The 18,336-nt window shown below is 41.3% G+C and overlaps 1 protein-coding gene across 9 annotated transcripts in view; it reads left to right on the forward strand.

Moving 5' to 3' along the window:
- RABGEF1 (RAB guanine nucleotide exchange factor 1) overlaps nt 1-18,336 on the forward strand; it is a 74,757-nt gene that overhangs the window by 6,535 nt on the left and 49,886 nt on the right. For 2 of the 9 annotated variants that reach the window (XM_064375617.1, XM_064375618.1), the window contains exons 2-3: nt 5,658-5,726; nt 6,698-6,804. The exons of 3 other annotated variants lie outside the window; for them this stretch is intronic. The gene's annotated coding sequence lies outside the window, so the exon portion shown is untranslated. Of the gene's footprint in view, nt 1-5,657; nt 5,727-6,697; nt 6,805-18,336 lie in introns of those variants that run through there. 4 more of the 9 variants (XM_012449099.3, XM_012449101.3, XM_012449102.2 and 1 more) reach the window with 4 other exon arrangements.

Here is an 18,336-nt window from a genome sequence, read left to right on the forward strand (position 1 = left end):
CCCTCCTCGGCCTCCCAGAGTGCTGGGATTATAGGCGTGAGCCACTGCGCCCGGCTGGACTGAAGTCTTACATGTTAGAGGGCCACAAATTTGGCTTTGCTTTTGAGTAGCCAATTCAGAGAGAAATACAATCAGTTACATGGTTCAGTGACCATAAAAGAGATCAGTTTCTCCTTTGGATTCCTAGAGACACTTTACAACATGCGTTTCAAAGGGCTGTGTGTTGAGTTTTACTTTATGTTTTAGTAAAACTCCTCATTGCCTTATTGTATAAGATGGTGACATAATGTCCAAACAGTCTGTAAAAGCATTTCTCTTGCTTGCAAAATAACGTGATCGGAGAACTTAGATCTCTAGATTGATTAAAGGATCTGTTTTAGATTATCTAGATAAGTAGGTAGGTTGCACATTCCTCAGCTACCTTCCATACTTTCTCCTGGATCTTTTGTAATGAATTTATCAGCAGTCGGGTTTGAGTTTGTGCTTCCTGACAAGTTCCTTGAGTACATCTGTTTTCTGTTGTTGGTGAATCACGGAGCCATATGTTTTGACAGGTGTGCTTTATCATAGGGGTATCACTATGGAAGAATCTGACAAGGGCACATATTTGTTTGTTTGTTTTTTGGAAGAAAATCACTTTATTCTAATTAGCTCAAAGAATAAAATCATAACAGCTAGTTTAAGGATGCCACACAGACATCTACCCAGCTCCAAATTTGGTACCATCTTAATGAAACTGCAACTGAAAAGTGTAATCACCAAGTAAACTCCTCTGTCATAGCTTTCCTGCTTCAGAACTTGGTTATGAGAGCTGCTTTTCCAGTTCTTTAATTTGAACTTCCTGATTAGACCAATCTGTTTGCAAGTCTGCACTGTTTCAGCACCTCATTGAAACCCTCACAGAGCTTTCTGTCACTCTGCTTCTGGGCACACTCCAAAATGTTTTATGTCATACGAGCAAGGCCGCTATTGTGGTGCTGGCTGGGTTCCTTGAGGCTCCTGGTAAGTGATACCAGGCCTTGAGGCTCAACATGACTTCCTCCAGTGAAGCCCCGCTGGTGGCATCACCCAGTGTGTGTCTGACAGAGGAATATATTTGAATGAAATCCACCTCACCTCTATACAGAGATGGGCTGAGGGAATACCAGACTGAAGATTCATTTCTGGAAGTAGGTTGTGGGATGTGAGTGCCAGCACAGAGAACATTGGCTTAGAAAGCCCAGGTCTATGATTTATTTTTAACATGGGAACAGATCCACTCATCTTAGATGAAATGTCCAGTAAGTTGTTTTATCTGTATTTTGCTCCAGCTGAAGAGTTGCACTTTCAACAAGTAATAATGGTTCAAATTTATCAAATGCTAGCAGGAGCCAGGCATCGTGCTAATGGAGAGAGACCATCCCTATTCACCCCTACTCAGTAAACAGTGGGTGAAACTGTCCTTGCCTAAATACAGTTATTGTAATGCTGTGTTTCCTTAATCGTATATCCATAAAGCTTTTGACATTGTTACCTAAATGTGTTTCTAAAAAAGGAGTTGTGCTGGTTACCAAAGTTTTGAATAGAATATTATAAGAAAGCAAATATGAAGTGTGAAAACAAAAAACAGAACCAGGCGAGGTGTTGAGCACTTGTAGTACCAGCTACTTGGGAAGTTGAGGCAGGAGGATTACTGGAGATCAGGTGTTAGAGGCTGTAGTGTGCTATGATTGTGTCTGTAAATAGCCACTACATTGTAGCCTGGGCAACAAAGCAAGACTCTGTCTCTTTAAAAAAAAAAAAAAACTTAAAAAAAAAAACAAACAAAACTATAAGCTGATAAAATAGAATGTCTAAAATTTATAGCTGATGCCTCACGAGATAATATGCTTGGCTCCTATTTAGCAAGTTGGATTATATTTTTATTTGTGTAAATTGGCCATTGCAGTTGAGGTTGTAGTGAGATAAGCATGTAGATTTTATTTGTCTAGGAGTTCAAATGTTGTATAGTCATGAATGGACACTTTTTAATACCATTTATGAGAACTCCAGTGGCAAAATGCTTTCATACCCATATGCCAACTGCTGATGCTTCTTTAAAATATTGTTATGATGTTGCCTGGAAATACAATGGCCCCAGGAAATACAATGTCTCATGACAGAAACAGTACTGAAATTTAGTAGTTAAGTTCTTTAAATATCAGCTATATTGAGTAGACACTACTTTCTCTCAAGAGCCTACTTTTGGTTTTTGACATATTAGGGAACAAATTGCAGACACAGTTTTTTCATTACCTGTAAGAGCACTTAAAGGATGTAAGCTGTTTCCTTAAAGAGGAATTTTTGCCTTTTCAATACTTCTGTCTAGTAACTCAATGCATTAAAATATACACAATTTTTGCTGGGTGTGGTGGCTCACGCATGTAATCCCAGCACTTTGGGAGGCCAAGGTGGGCGGATCACCTGAGGTTGGGAGTTTGAGACTAGCCTGGCCAACATGGAGAAACCTTGTCTCTACTAAAAATATAAAATTAGCCAGGTGTGGTGGCGCATGCCTGTCATCCCAGCTACTCAGGAGGCTGAGGCAGGAGAATCGCTTAAATACGGGAAGTGGAGGTTGCAGTGAGCCAAGATCACCCATTGCACTCCAGCCTGGGCAACAAGAGTGAAACTCCGTCTCAAAATAAATAAATAAAAAAAAGATATACATTGTTTTAGTGCTATAAATATATTGGTACATTTAAATATACTGTACACATAAAATGGTGCTTGAGAAATAAGTTGAAATTGTTTTGAGGTTTTTTAGATTCTAACAGAAAAACTGGTTAGCCAGTTGGACTACAGGTCCAACCAGTTCCATCCCCAAACATAGACAATAGTGATTATGATAGGGATTCTGCCATTTAGTTCAGTGAAACGCAAAGATTTCAGTTTCATTCGCGTATTTGGAGAAGAATCTGATCTAAAAAGACTCTTCTGTGTTTGTTCTGCTGTTAAATACACCCTTTGAATTCTTTTAGTAATACTTTTCAGATCTAGAATTTCAGTTTGACACTTATAAATTCCAATTCGCAGTTGAAATTCTTATTTATTTTTTTTGAGACAGTCTCTGTCGCCCAGGCTGCAGTGCAGTGGTGCCATCTCAGCTCATTGCAACCTCTGCCTCCCAGGTTCAAGCAATTCTCTGCCTTAGCCTCCCAAGTAACTGGGATTACAGGTGCCTGCCACCATACCCAGCTAATTTTGTATTTTTAGTCAAGACGGGGTTTCACCATCTTGGCCAGGCTATTCTTGAACTCCTGACCTTGTGATCCACCCACCTTGGCCACCCAAAGTGCTGGGATTACAGGCGTGAGCCACCGCACCTGGCCAAAATTCTTTATCTTTTTATATGTTTTCTCTCTTTCTTCCTTTTTTCTTTTTTGAGAAAGAGTCTCACTTTGTCGCCAAGGCGGGAGTGCAGTGGTGTGAACTTGGCTCACTGCAACTTCCACCTCCCAGGTTCAAGCAATTCTCCCACCTCAGCCTCATGAGTAGCTGGGACTACAGACATGCGCCACCACACCTGGCTAATTTTTTTTATTTTTAGTAGAGACAGGGTTTCACCATGTTGGGCAGGCTGGTCTCAAACTCTGACCTCAAGTGATGCGCCCACCCTAGCCTCCCAAAGTGTTGGGATTACAGGCGTGAGCCACCGTGCCTGGCCTTTCCTCTTTTTTTCTATTTTTAAAAACATACTTACCATTAAATAAGTCTTCCTGGTAAAATCAAGTATAAATCATCTGAGCCTCTGTTTCTGTTATCTGCTTTTCCTGTTGGTTTTTAGTTATCTGAATGTGAGGCATTGTGAATACAGTAAGGGTCTGGATGATGCTATTCTTTTTCAGGGAAGAAATCACTCTTCCTTTTGCTGGGCAGGTAGTGTGGGGGCTGATCACCTAATACTGCTAGGGACTGAGCTGAGGGTTGAGGCTGTGTTGCAGGTTGGATGAGGCTGCGTTTTGTTCTGATTTGCCCTTACTCCTAGCAGGTACCCACCTAAGGCTTTCAGTGGTAGTCTCATGAGTTTATAGGAGTCCCTCCCCAACAAGGGGGGAGTCATATTTGTCTCTTGAGGACAATTTACGCTTGATTTTGAGAGGCTTTCAGTTTTGTTTTGAAGCCTTTCCTATGTGGGTGCAGAATTTGGGCTGTGTCTTCAGGGGAAAACCAGCCTTGTGTTAAGCCCAGATTTTGACTCGTATTTCACTGGGCCTTTGAGCCACAGAAGTCATAATCTTAGGCTGGGCACATTGGCTCACACCTGTAATCCCAGCACTTTGGGAGGCCAAGGTGGGAGGATCACTTGAGCCCAGGAGTTCAAGACCAGCCTGGGCAACAAAGACCCCATCTATCTTTAAAGAAAAAAATAAAAAATAAAAAATTAGCCAAGTGTGGTGGCATGAACTAATGGTACCAGCTACTCAGGAGGCTGAGGCTCAAGGTTACTTGAGCCCAGGTGTTCAAGGAGTGCAGTGAACCATGATTGTGCCACTGCACTCCAGCCTGGGTGACAGTGAGACTCTGTCTCAATTAAAAAAAAAAATCTTGATTTTTATCTCTTCCAGAAGTTCTCTCATGGTTCCTCTGCCTCAGCAGAATCTGGTTTCTTGGCGTTTTATCTGAGAATCAGCAAATGCACTAGGGAAAAAAGTGTTTGTAGAATGTCATCTCATCTCTGAAGTTTCTCTTTTTCTGGAATCTAGGTGCTTCTAGTATAGTGTATCTTGTTCCCTGCAGGAGTATTGGTCAGCCACAAGCTACTCTGTCATATTCAGAAAAGGGAGTCTCCCATTAGGAACGAAGTTGTGAGAAGAAATGGACCTTTTCACAATTGTGGTGTTTTCTTTATAGCAGTGGTTCTCAAAGATAGTTCCTAGAAGTATTACCTGGAAACTTGTTAAATTCGAATTCTCAGGCCCTATCCCAGCTGAATCAGAAACTCTGGGGTGGGACCCAGTACTCTGTGTTTTAACTAGTCTTCCAAGTGATACTGATGTGCACTAAAATCTGAGAACCACTGCTTGTCAAGCTAGTTGTTTGCTATTTAATTTTTTACTCCCACCTTTACTGGGCCCTGGAGATTGGGTAAGGGACACAAGTGAAAGAACGCTGTCTCTGCAGGTACTTTGTCAGTTTTCTGATGAATCATTTGAGAAACTTAGAAAATATCTGTTGAGTACCTGCTCAGTTCCTGGCACTGTGGCTAAGAGCATGGGGTGGACATGTAAGCAAGTCATTGTAATAGGATGTGAGTATTATGATGGCTGTATTTATAAAAAGTTGCAGGAACTGGAGAGAGAATTATCCTATCAGTGGGGAAGATGGAGTCAGATGTCACTCGATCTTTGAACAGGGTAGGATTTGAAGGTGAACAGACAGAAGGGTATTCTAAGTGGGTTCATAAATAGGGTGACCATGCAATTTATTATCCAAAGGAGGTCACTTTTGAGAATCAAAGGGGGTGCTTTTAGGCCAGGACTGTTACTTGCTAACTGGGGTGTATGATTTCCCTATTTGTAAAGAACAAGTAATGCTGTGAACCCACAGTTCGATGTCAATTTGTGGAAAACTCATTTCTTCTAATTATTTGTAGAGTTTACAGCAATTCTTATTGGATGGTATATGTTTTTTCCTAGGGCTGCTGTAAAATATTACAGGCATACTTTGGAGATATTACGAGTTTGATTCTACATCACTGCAATAAAGTGAGTCACACACATTTTTGGGTTACCCAGTACACATAAAAGTTGTATTTTGGGCCAGGCTCCCTCTGCATCTGTGTTTCAGTTGGGGTCGGGTAATCTTCCTTTCATTTTGAAGATCTCCCTCTGCTGTTTCTTCCAGTGCATGTCTTCCCATAATAGTTTTTTTTTTCTCATCTGAAAATGTGTATTTTGCCATCTTTTTTTTTTTTTTTTTTTTTTTTTTTTTGAGATAGAGTCTCGTTTTGTTGCCCAGGCTGGAATGCAGTAGCACAATCTCAGCTCACTGCAACCTCCGCCTCCCGGGTTCAAGTGATTCTCCTGCCTCAGCCTCCCAGGTAGCTGGGACTACAGGTGTGTGCCACCACGCCCGGCTGATTTTTTGTATTTTTAGTAGAGACAGGGTTTCACCATGTTAGCTAGGATAGTCTCGGTCTCCTGACTTCGTGATCCGCCCGCCTCACTCAGCCTCCCGAAGTTCTGGGATTATAGACGTCAGCCACTGTGCCCAGCCTTTAACATCATGTTTTTTTTTTTTTTTGAGATGGAGTTTTGCTCTTGTTTCCCAGGCTGGAGTGCAATGGTGCGATCTTGGCTCACTGCAACCTCCACCTCCCGGGTTCAAGCGGTTCTCCTGCCTTAGCCTCCCGAGTAGCTGGGATTATAGGCATGTGCTACCACGCCCAGCTGATTTTGTATTTTTAGTAAAGACGGGGTTTCACCATGTTGGTCAGGCTAGTCTGAAACTCCTGACCTCATGTGATCCACCCACCTCGGCCTCCCAAAGTGCTGGGATTACAGGCATGAGCCCCTGCGCCCGGCCTGCCATCATTTTTTAAAGGAAATAGTCACTGAGCACTGATGCTAGGTGGGCAGGTTTTTTCTTTCAGCTTTTTTTTTTTTTTTTTTTTAAGCCATCATACTTTAGAACCTTTGAGCACTGTTATCTACTGGCTTTTATTGTTTCTGTTTAGAATTTAGGCCGGGCATGGTGGCTCACACCTGTGATCCCAGCACTTTGGAAGGCCACAGCAGGTGGATCACTTGAGCCCAGGAGTTCGAGACCAGCCTGGCCAACAGGGTGAGGCCCTGTCGTAACATGTGGTAGCCCTTTTTCAGTACATTTGCCAGTCCAGCTCAGTTGGATTTCATTTATATATGTATCTTATATTTTAGATACAAGAGTCTTCTTAAAAGCTTAAAGCATAACATGAATATTTATTTGATTGCACCATCTAATCTGAATAAATACATTTCAGGTCTAGGCATAGCCTTTTGTGTTTCTCTAAACTAGTGTGCGTGCGTGTGTATGTGTGTATCACTTTACCAACATATAACCACAGCAAGTGATTATAAATGAAATGGCTGCAACAAATCTAAAACTATGATGTGTTTTTGAGAAAAAAAATATTGGGCTGAGTGAATTGGCTCATGTCTGTAATCTCAACACTTTGGGAGGATTGCTTGAGGCTAGGAGTTCAAGACCAACCTGAGCAATATAGTGAGATTCTGTGTCTACAAAAAATTTTTTTTTTAAATTTAGCCAGGGATGGTGGTGTGCACCTGTAGTCCCAGCTACTTGGGAAGCTGAAGTGGGAGGATCACTTGAGCTTGGGAGGTCATTGTGATCACGCCCCTGCACTCCAGCTTGGGTTATAGAGCAAGACCCTGTGTCAAAAGAAAAGAAGTGCCTTTAACAGAGACCACCTTATGTATTACAGTTTGCTGTTACTTTAGGTGGAGTTAAGAGAAATATTTTTTGGTCAGTGACTTATTGAATAAATTGACCATTTGTGTTCCCTGAGCAAGGGTATAGAGAATGGTACAAAGTAGGCTACGGCAGCCAGATTATCTTGTATGTAATTTTGAGCAATTAGTCTGAAGAATGGCATGCTTGGATTAGAGTTACGATTTTGCTTAACCGAGAAGGGCGTGATTTAGTACAAAAGAAGACTGTTGTCTAGACCTCATTCCTTAAGAATGCTGCCCTGCTTGCTCTGCTCATTCCAGCAGCAATCAACTCTACATTATATTCCAGGGACTTGATTATCATTTGGAATTATTTGTCCAGGCTAATGTTTGGATACTTTGTTTTGTTATATTTAACATTAAAACTCTGACATTGATTCTGTGTGACATTCACATTCATTTTGGAAGCATTGTATTTAATCATATGAAACTTGTAATCCAAGTTTCACAGATTGCAAATGCTAATAAGTTTTTTATTAGAATTATGGTGTCTTTGTACTATGAAGTTGAGGACTGAAAGATTTATAAGAAGAGTCTGGGCGCAGTGGCTCACGCCTGTAGTCCCAAAACTTTGGGAGGCTGAGGCGGTCAGATCACCTGAGGTCAGGAGTTCGAAACCAGCATGATTAACATGGCAAAACCCCATCTCTACTAAAAATACAAAAATTAGCCAGGTATAGTGGCGGACACTTGTAATCCCAGCTACTCGGGAGGCTGAGGCAGGAACATTGCTTGAACCAGGAAGGCAAAGGTGACATTGAGCCTAGATTGCACCATTGCTCTCTAGCCTGGGTGGCAGAGCAAGACTCCATCTTAAAAAAAAAAACCTGTAAATCAAAAATATCATAATGACATAGAAAAATGAGCAAAAAACAGTTCATTTCTTCAAAGAAAATATACTAGTGCCCATAAATATCTGTAAAGATGGTTAACCTTAGGGAAATGCACATTAAAATAAATGATTTTTTTTTTGCCTATCAGATTGACAAAAATTAAAGTTCAATAATGGTATACCTATGAGAACATGGGAAACCAGATTCTCATACACTGTAGGTGGGAATGTAAATAGTATAGCCTTTTTGTCAGACCAGTTTGGTAGCATATGTCAAAATTCTAAATGTACATACCCTTTGGCATTCCATTTTGTTTTCTAGGAAACGACATTTTGCGGTCTGCTCGAGGTCATGGTCTGCTCATAACCTTGTCCTGCTTGACCATCAAAGATTTACAAATTTTGTTGGTACTGTTTCTGAATATAATAAAACACCTCATTGTCCTGTGTACTTTAGATTTTTTTTCTAGTCTCTTATTTATGTTTTGGCTACAGATAGCCTATTAAAAACTAGCTAGATGTTTCAGTTTATGTATTTTAAGTTTTGTTTCTTTTTTGACTTTTCCTGCAGTTTGTAAACAGGTAATCCTCACCTCTTTAGAACTTTCATAAATAATTTTAGTTCTTTCCATTTTCCGTTTTTCTCTAAAAACTTTATTTAAGTATACCTGCAGTTAATAAGGGGTGTATCAGATTGCTCACCAGTTATTGCAACACTATTTATTGAAAATTTCCTCTTCCCCTTCTCCTTCTAACATTAAATTACTTTATATGTCATATTAGATTCATTTTTGAATTAGTCTATCCTGTAGTGATTTGTTTGACAGGTCTTGAGTTCACACTCTTCTAACTAGTTTGCAAATGAAAATTCAGAAAATCAATTTAGAAAATAAAAAAATAATTGAGTCTGTTTATTTTTGCTGACAGAATCATTTTGTTTAGTTCAAAAAAGCCTTGTTGGATTTTTTATTGCCCTTCATAATAAACTTATACATTTTGGAATGTTTGACACGGTTGTAACATTTTATTTTCGCTGGAGTGCGGTGCTGTGATCTTGGCTCACTGCAACCTCCGCCTCCTGCGTTCAAGTGATCCTCATGCCTCAGCCTCCCAAGTAGCTAGGACTACAGGCACATACCACCACAGCTGGCTATTTTTTTTTGTATTTTTAGTATAGATGGGGTTTCACAGTTTTAGCCAGAATGGTCTCAATCTCCTGACCTCATGATCTGCCCACCTTGGCCTCCCAAAGTGCTGGGATTATAGGCGTGAGCCACTGTGCCGGCTTGTATATCTTAATATTTTTATGTAGATTATAATTTTCTCATTAAAGTATTTCCTTTAAGTCTTTACATATTGATGCTATTGTGACTGAGATCTCTTTTTATACTTTCTAATTTGTTATTGTTTGGCTGTTATAAGAGTTCCACAGATTCCATGTACATGTTTAGCTTATTTCAAAAATGTGAATTCTTTTGTGAAAGACATTTTAAAGTTAGTTTCTCAGCATGAATAGTGTCTTAATTTCTTGCTTTAGGCCTTTCAGATGTATAATCATATTTCTAATATTACCCAGTAAGCTTCACAATAACTGAAATGATTTATTTTTACTTCCATGTGTATTCCAAGTGCCTGTCATACAGTATCAATCAGTATATAAATATTTGTTGAATGAGTTTAGAGGGAACACTGTAAGAATATGTACCATATACAGTGACTGTCTCTGGATGACGACTTAAAATGTCTTTTTCTACTTGTCTAGGTATATCAGGTTTTGTAAATAATGAGTATCCTTCTCTAAAAAAAAAATTTAAGGGAAAAAAAAACACCCGTAAGTTTTATTTCTTAAGTGAAGTCAAAAGATAGCTTGCCATTTTGCTAGAATTGATTGGATGTTTCCTGTAAGTCCCAGATAAGTTGCCTGGAGAAAGGAATGACCTGTGAGGGCATGACACTGAACCCAGGAATAGGAAGCAAGACCCTTTTAAGAAGGATAGTGGGAAACTACTCACCTCTGCAGAGTGTTTTGGTTTTGCTTTTCTGAGATGAAACTGGTTTGCATCCAGAGCCTTAAGAAAGAACACCAGTAGTTCTGTGAGCTTTATAAATACGCTTTGTATCTCTCTGGCCTTTTTAGGGTACCTGGAACTGGAGTAAATCCTAGCCCTGGGGCATAATTTACAGAATCCTCACTGTCCCAGCGGCAGAGATCATTTTTACTGTGTCTTTCCCGATGTCAGTGGGACCAGCTGAATTGTGCATTCTTTATGCCCAGGTTGCTCAATCAAGTTCCTGTTTATTGGAGTGCAGTGCTCAAACAGGTGCTGTGTGGAGCTGCTCGGGTTGTGCTTACTCCCCCCGCAGTAAACTATAGCAACACTTGTGAAGTATTTTCTATTGTGAAAGCTCATTTAAGCCTCAAAATCCAGGGTTTTTATTGAAGGCTGGTCACATATTATATTAGTTTGTTCATTCTTACATTGCTACAAAGAAATACCTGAGACTGAGTAATTTATAAAGAAAGGTTTAATTGGCTCATAGTTCTGTAGGCTGTACAGGAAGCATTGTAGCTTCTGCTTCCAGGGAGGACTCAGGAAACTTCCAATCATAGTGGAAAGCAAAGGAGGTGAGCAAAGCGTCTCCCATGGTGGGAGCAGGAGCAAGAAAGAAGGTGCTACACACTTTTAAACAACCAGGTCTCACAAGAACAGAACCACAGGTGATGGTGCGAAACCATTCATGAGTAACTGCCCCAGCTTACTTCCAACATTGGGGATTACAGTTCAACATGAGATTTGGGTGGGGACACAGATATCCAAACCATATCACATAGGCGTATATAGTCCCTTTGCGACTGACCACTGTTACAGCAACTCCAGAAGGAAGGCAGGTGTTTACCATAAATCATACAGTTTGCACAAAATAGCTAGACAAGCTGGCACAGTGTGGTTCAGTACTGTAACCATATAAAACACCCTTATTATTTAGGGCATACGGCCAGTAGTACAAGACGTCAGTTTCTGGGAGCTGACCAAGGACCAGTTGCAGAAGCAGGTCCATCTGAGAATATGCATCATTTGAGCAACTCAGGCCTGCTGGGTTAACTCTGCTTACACCATTTTCCTTCCCCTCCTCTCCCTTGCCTTTACCACTTTTTTTTTTTTTTTTTTTGAGACAGAGTCTCACTCTGTTGCCAGATGCCAGGCTGGAGTGCAGTGGCGCAACCTCGGCTCATTGCAACCTCTGCCTCCTGGGTTCAAGCAATTCTCCTGCTTCAGCCTCCCGAGTAGCTGGGACTACAGGTGCACGCCACTACGCCCAGCTAACTTTTTTGTATTTTTAGTAGAGACGGGGTTTCACCATGTTGGCCAGGATGGTCTCAATCTCTTGACCCCATGATCTGCCCACCTCGGCCTCCCAAAGTGCTGGGATTACAGGCTTGAGCCACCGCGCCCGGCCGCCTTTACCATTCTTAACCTGGAAAAAGCACTGATTTGTCCTCTATATCTACAGTTTTGTCATTTGGAAAGTTTGCATAATTCCTAGCGTATGTAACCTAAGGTGGACTTTTTTTTTTTTTTTTTTGAGATGGAGTTTTAGTCTTGTTGCCCAGGCTGACGTGATCCAACCTCTGCTTCCTGGGTTCAAGTGATTCTTCTGCCTCAGACTCCTGAGTAGCTGGGATTACAGGCATGTGCCACCATTCCCGGCTAATTTTGTATTTTTAGTGGAGATGGGGTTTCTCCATGTTGGTCTGGCTTGTCTTGACCTCTTGACCTCAGTTGATCCACCTGCCTCAGCCTCCCAAAGTGCTGGGATTACAGGTGTGAGCCACTGTGCCTGGCCAAGATGGACTTTTTAAAAACCTCAGCATGTTGCTTTTGAGCTTCCAGCTTTTTGCATGTGTTAATAGTTTGTTCTTTTTAGTGTTAGGTATCCTCTTGTGTGGTCATGCCCCAGTTTGTTTAACCATCCCATAGATGTTTATTTTCCTTGTAAAGTTGGTTAGTATGTATAATTTTAACATAATGGCTAAACACTCATGAGGGGAAGATATTTTAAACATTTTAAAATTAATAGAGACCCTGTCTCTTGATATTGCCCGGATGGTCTTGAACACTTGGCTTCAAGCCATCCTCCCACCTTTGCCTCCCAAAGTGCTGGGATTATAGGTGTGAACCATTGTGCCTGGCCCAGGGCAATGGTTTTTGTATTTATTAAGCATTTAGTATGTATCATTGCTTTATAGCCGTGTTATTCTATGGTCTCTACAATAACTTTATTCATTCAGTTACTGTTCTTTCAACAAAGATTTAAGAACCTATGATATGCCTGATGGTATAGGGAAAAAATTCCTCAAACTATGCTTTTCCTCTACTCACGCCGCAGCAATCATCAACACAGAAGACTTCTGTGGCCATATGTGTGGGGATTCTTCTTCCAGACACCACACCAGCTGGGTGTCTTCTAGTTCACTTCCAACATTATCTACCCAGAGATAGTGTCAGATCCCACAGGGTGAGGACTCAGTCCCCATGACTGCCCCTCCCAACCCCCACCAGGTACAACTCTGGGGGCCTTCAGAACTTCGACTGGCTTCAAGTTGGGGTTCCCATGGCTCCCTTTTTAGGTTCGATTAGTTTGCTGAGGTGGTTTACGGAACTCAGGGAGACACTGATTTGTTACGATGAATATTGCAAAGGATCCAGATGAAGGAGATGCTTGGAGCAAGGAATGGAGGAAGGTGCAGAGCTGCCATCCCTTCCTGGGCACACGCCCTCCAGGAACCTCCACTGTGTTCAGTTATCTGAAAGCTTCCTGGGCCCAGTTCTCTTGGGTTTTTATGGAGGCTTCTGACATCAGCATTCCTCCCTCAGAGTGAGGACCCTCTCTGGGGAGGGTTTAAGACCCATCATCAGAAAGTCGTGGTGGGGGATAGTGGGGAGTTGAATCCTGTCTTGGGGCAGGTGAAAGGAGGGCAGGAGAAAGAGAGGCTGTCCATGAGGCCTAACACACCCAATCTTACAACAAAAGCCTGGGGCTGGGTGTGGTGGATCACTGGTGGTCAGAAGTTGAAGACCAGCCTGGCCAACATGGTGAAACCCTGTCTCTACAAAAAATACAAAAATTAGCCAGGCATGGTGGCAGGCATCTGTAGTACCAGCTATTTGGGAAGCTAAGGCAGGAGAATCGCTTGAATCCAGGAGGCAGAGGTTGCAGTAAGCCAAGATCTCACCACTGCACTCCAGCTTGGGCAACAGAGCGAGACCCTGTCTCAAAAAAAGAAAAAGCCTGGGACAAGGGCTATGATAGTTGCCAGCCAGAAACCGTGGATGAAAACTTATATATATATATATATATATATATTTTTTTTTTTTTTTTTTTTTTTTTTTTTTGAGACGGAGTTTCGCTCTTGTTACCCAAGCTGGAGTGCAATGGCACGATCTCAGCTCACCGCAACCTCCACCTCCTGGGTTCAGGCAATTCCCCTGCCTCAGCCTCCTGAGTAGCTGGGATTACAGGCACGCGCCACCATGCCCAGCTAATTTTTTGTATTTTTAGTAGAGACGGGGTTTCACCATGTTGACCAGGATGGTCTCGATCTCTTGACCTCGTGATCCACCCACCTCGGCCTCCCAAAGTGCTGGGATTACAGGCGTGAGCCACCGCGCCCGGCCGAAAACCAATATATATTATAACACCACACTGGTACTATTTGAGTCACTAGAAATACAACAGTGGAGAAGGAAAATAAGGTCTCCGTCCTCAGCAAATTGCATTCTGGCAGTGAGGGAGATAGACGGCTGGGTACAGTGGCTCACGCCTGTAATCCCAGACTTTGGGAGGCCAAGGTGAGTGGATCACTTGAGGCCAGAAATTTGAGATCAGCCTGGTCAACATGGCAAAACCCCATCTCTACAAAAAATATGAAAATTAGCCAGGCATGGTGTTAATAAGGACAGAGGCCTTATTTTCCTTCTCCATTGTTATATTTCTAGTGACTCAAAATAGTATCAATGTGGTGTTATATATTGGTTTTCATCCACAGTTCCTGGCTGGTAACTACCATAGCCCTTGTCCCAGGCTTTTTTTTTTTTTTTAAGCTGCCTGTAGTCCTAGCTACTCAAGAGGCTGAGGCGAGAGGATCCCTTGAGCCTGGGGAGGTTGAGTGCAGTGAGCCAAGATTGTACCACTGCACTCCAGCATGGATGACAGCTAGACCCTGTCTGGGGGAAAAAAAAAAAAGAAAAGAAAAAGAAATAGGACATGAAGGCCAGGCATGGTGGCTCACACCTGTAAGTTCAAGACCAGCTTGAGCCACGTGGCAAGACCCTGCCTCTACCCTCTCTCCACCAAAGAAAAATAAGAAATAGAACATGGAGAAATGACACTGGGCCCAGGATAGAGGTGAGAGGTAGATTGGGGTAGGTAGTGTTTCAGATAGGCTAGGGAATGCCTCTGAGTCTGACTTGAAAGCTGAGACCTAAACGATGAGAAGGAAACCACCACCTGGACGGCAAGAAGCACAGCATTCCTCACACTGGAATAGCACGTGCAAAGGCACTCCCCCAAAGGGGATAGTTGAAAGGAGACCTATATTAGTTTTCTTTTGCTGCCGTAAAGCACTACAAATTTAGCGGTTTAAAACAACACTCATTTATTTTTTATTTTTGTTTTTTTAAGAGACAAGGTCTCTGTTGCTCATGCTGGAGTGCAGTGGTGCAGTCATAGCTCGCTGCAGCCTCAAATTTCAGCCTCTCTAAGTCGTCCTACTTCAGCCTTCCAAAGTGCTGGGATTACAGACTTGAGCCTTTGCCGCTGGTTCACAACCCTCATTTATTATCTCAAAGTTCTGTAGATTAGAAGTCCAAGCAAGCTCTGCTGGGTATTCTGAGGACCTCAGGAGGTCAGAATTAAAGTGTCGGCCAGCCTGGGTTCTTATTTGGCAGTGATAGGAAGAGTCTCCTCCCAGATACCCTCATGTTGGCAGAATTCATTTTCATGTGGTGAAGGTCTGAGATCTTAATTTCTTTGCTGGCTGTCAGCCAGAAGTTATTCTCAGCTTCTAGAAGCCACTCAAATTTCTTGGCTTTTAGTCTCCTCCAGCTTCAAAACCAACAATAGGGCTTTGACTCTCTCTAACTTCACATTCTGACTCTTGTTTTTTAAAAAGACAGCTTTATTGAAGTATAATTCACATACCATACAATTCTCCCTTTTAGAGTGCACAATTAAGTGACAACCATTACCACAGCCAACTTTAGAGCATTTCCATCATCTCAAAAAGAAACCCATGTGCATTCTCTATCCCCTTTATTCCCATCCTCTCCTCTCAGTGCTAAGTGACCACCAGTCTATTGTCTGTCTCTCTAGATTTTCCTGGCATGGATGTTCAGATGAATGGAATCATATAATGTATGGTCTTCTGTAACAGGCTTATCTCACTTAGCATGTTTTCAAGGTTCACCATGCTGTAGCATATATCAGTACTTCGTTCCTTTTTATTACCAAATATTCAATTTTATGGATATGCCACGTTTTGTTCATTCATCAGTTGATAGACATTTGGGTTGTTTCTACTCTTGGATTATTATGGATGATGCTGATATAAACATTCATGTACAAGTTTCTCTGTGGACATATGTTTTTATTTCTTTTAGTCTGGGAGTGAAATTGCTGGGTTCTATGGTAATATTGTTTAATCATTTGAGAAACTGCCAGACTTCTCCACAATGGCTGTACCATTTTATGTTCCTACAAGCAGTGTATGAGGGTTCTAGTTTCCCCACATCCTTCCCAACACTTATTATTTCTGACTGTTTGGTTCAAGTCTTCCTACTGGATGTGAAGTGGCATCTCGCTGTGTTTTCCTTTTGCATTTCCTTGATGACTGATGGATGATGTGGAACATCTTTTCACATACTCACGCCTGTTTGCATATCTTTCTGGAGAAATCTCCAGATCTTTTACCCGTTTAAAAAGTTGTTATTTTTATTACTGAGTTATAAGAATTCTTCATATATTCTGGATACAACTTCCTTATTACATAAATGACTTGTAAATATTTTCTCTCATTCTGTGGGTTCTATTTTCACTTGATAAGGTTCTCTGAAGCACAAACATTAAAATGTTGTTGTAGTACAATTCATCTGTCTTTTGTTGCTTTTGGTGCCATATCTAAAAATCCTTTGTCAAATCCAGTATCATGAAAAATTTACCTTTGTGTTTTCTTCTCAGAGCTTTAGCTTTAGCTTTTACATGTAGGTCTTTGATTCATTCTGAGTTAATTTTTACATGTGGTATGAGATAAGCATCTAACATCATTCTTTTGCATTTGGCTATCCAGTTTTCCCAGGACTATTTGTTGAAAAAGTTATTTTTTCTCCATTGAATGGTCTTGGTACTTTTGTGGAAAATCAGTTCACCATAGACATGTGGGTTTATTTCTGGACTCTGAATTCTATTCCGTTGATTTATCTGACTGTCCTTGTGCCAGTACCACACTGTAGTAATTACCATGGTTTTGTAGTAAGTTTTGAAATCAGGGAATTAACTTTTCTTACATTCTTTTTCAAGATTGTTTTGGTCATTCTGGGTCCTTGTTCTCTTCTGCATTTTAGGGTTCATGTACTTTTATTGGGCCCATCTAGATAATCTCCTTATTTTCACGATTAGTAAACTTAATTATATCTGCAAAGTCTTTTTTTGCAGTGTAAGGTAACATAATCACAGGTGTAGCACCAGAGTGTGAAGCTCGTGGGGGCACAAGTCCTATGATGCTTCATTTGGTGAAAAGGTGGAGGAATATAGGAGCAGAGAAGTTGGAGAGGGAAGTAGGAAAGGGAGTTGCAGAAATATTACATAGTTCACCTACAGTCACACTTTAGTACATGGTAGAGCTGGGGTTTAAGTGCAGATTTGACTGATCTCTGTGATTTCATGGTCCACACCAAATCAGTCTTCTTAGACTCACAGCTATTGTTATTGTTTCTGTCTAGTACATACTGAGCTTTTAATGTATGAGGAGTAATTCACAAAGCACTCCTTTATGTTTTTCTAGCTCTTGAAGAGCACCTCTGCAAGTCTTTTGGCATAGATAGTAGGCTTTACTGGAACTAGCTTAAGAAAAAAAGGAAAAAACGGTTAGGGGACCAGCGGGTATGACTCAGAATCTGAGGGTAGGCATGCAGCTAAACCTTAGCCAGGGATTGGAACTGGGAGATTGAAATCACTCAGGACTTACAGGACCTTCTACTTTTCTCTGCTTCTTGATGTATGTCTATTTCACTCTGTAGACTGTCCTGATACTCAGACCACTTGATGGAAGATGATTATGTCACACAGCTCCATCATGCAAGAGAACAGCCCAAATTTAGTCCCATTTCCAAAACTCCAAGCAAAAGACTCTTAACACAGTTTGGGGCAATCAGCTGTGACCCTGAATTGGGGGACCATTCACCTTATACAAACATAAATGCTGCCAGCTTCTCTTTGTGGATTGAGAGGACAGTTTCCTGGGGAGGTATTTGCACATGTGCTAGGCAGACTCCCCAAACTATGTTCATTTTAGTGACATCGACTTTTACTATCATATTTATAGTACTAAATTTAAAAAAAACTTAATTGATCTATGTGAAAAAATAGATATTTTCTTTTGCCCATTTCTCTTGGAAGGGAAGAAAAGGGACATCAGGATGATAATGGCGAGATTAGCTCAGACTTTCAAAATTATTTGAAACCCAGGACTTGACATACTAAATGTAGGCTTACTTGAGCCCAGTAACCTGGGTAACACAGCAAAGCACTGGCCTCTACAAAAAAAAAAAAAAAAATACAAAAATTAGCCAGGCGTGGTGGCTGAGTGGTAGGAGTGTTGCTTGAGCTCAGGAAGTCAGGTCTACAGTGAGCCATGATCACACCACTGCACTCCAGCCTGGATGACAGACCCTGTCTCCAAAAAAAAAAAGGCTTAGTGATGTCTCTGCCACTTACTATTTTTTTTGATGGAATAAGTCATGACTTCTCAATGTT

Source organism: Aotus nancymaae, unplaced genomic scaffold, assembly GCF_030222135.1.
Source record: "Aotus nancymaae isolate 86718 unplaced genomic scaffold, 86718_ANA_hifiasm-v0.15.2.pri h1tg000012l, whole genome shotgun sequence".
NCBI lineage: Eukaryota > Metazoa > Chordata > Mammalia > Primates > Aotidae > Aotus > Aotus nancymaae.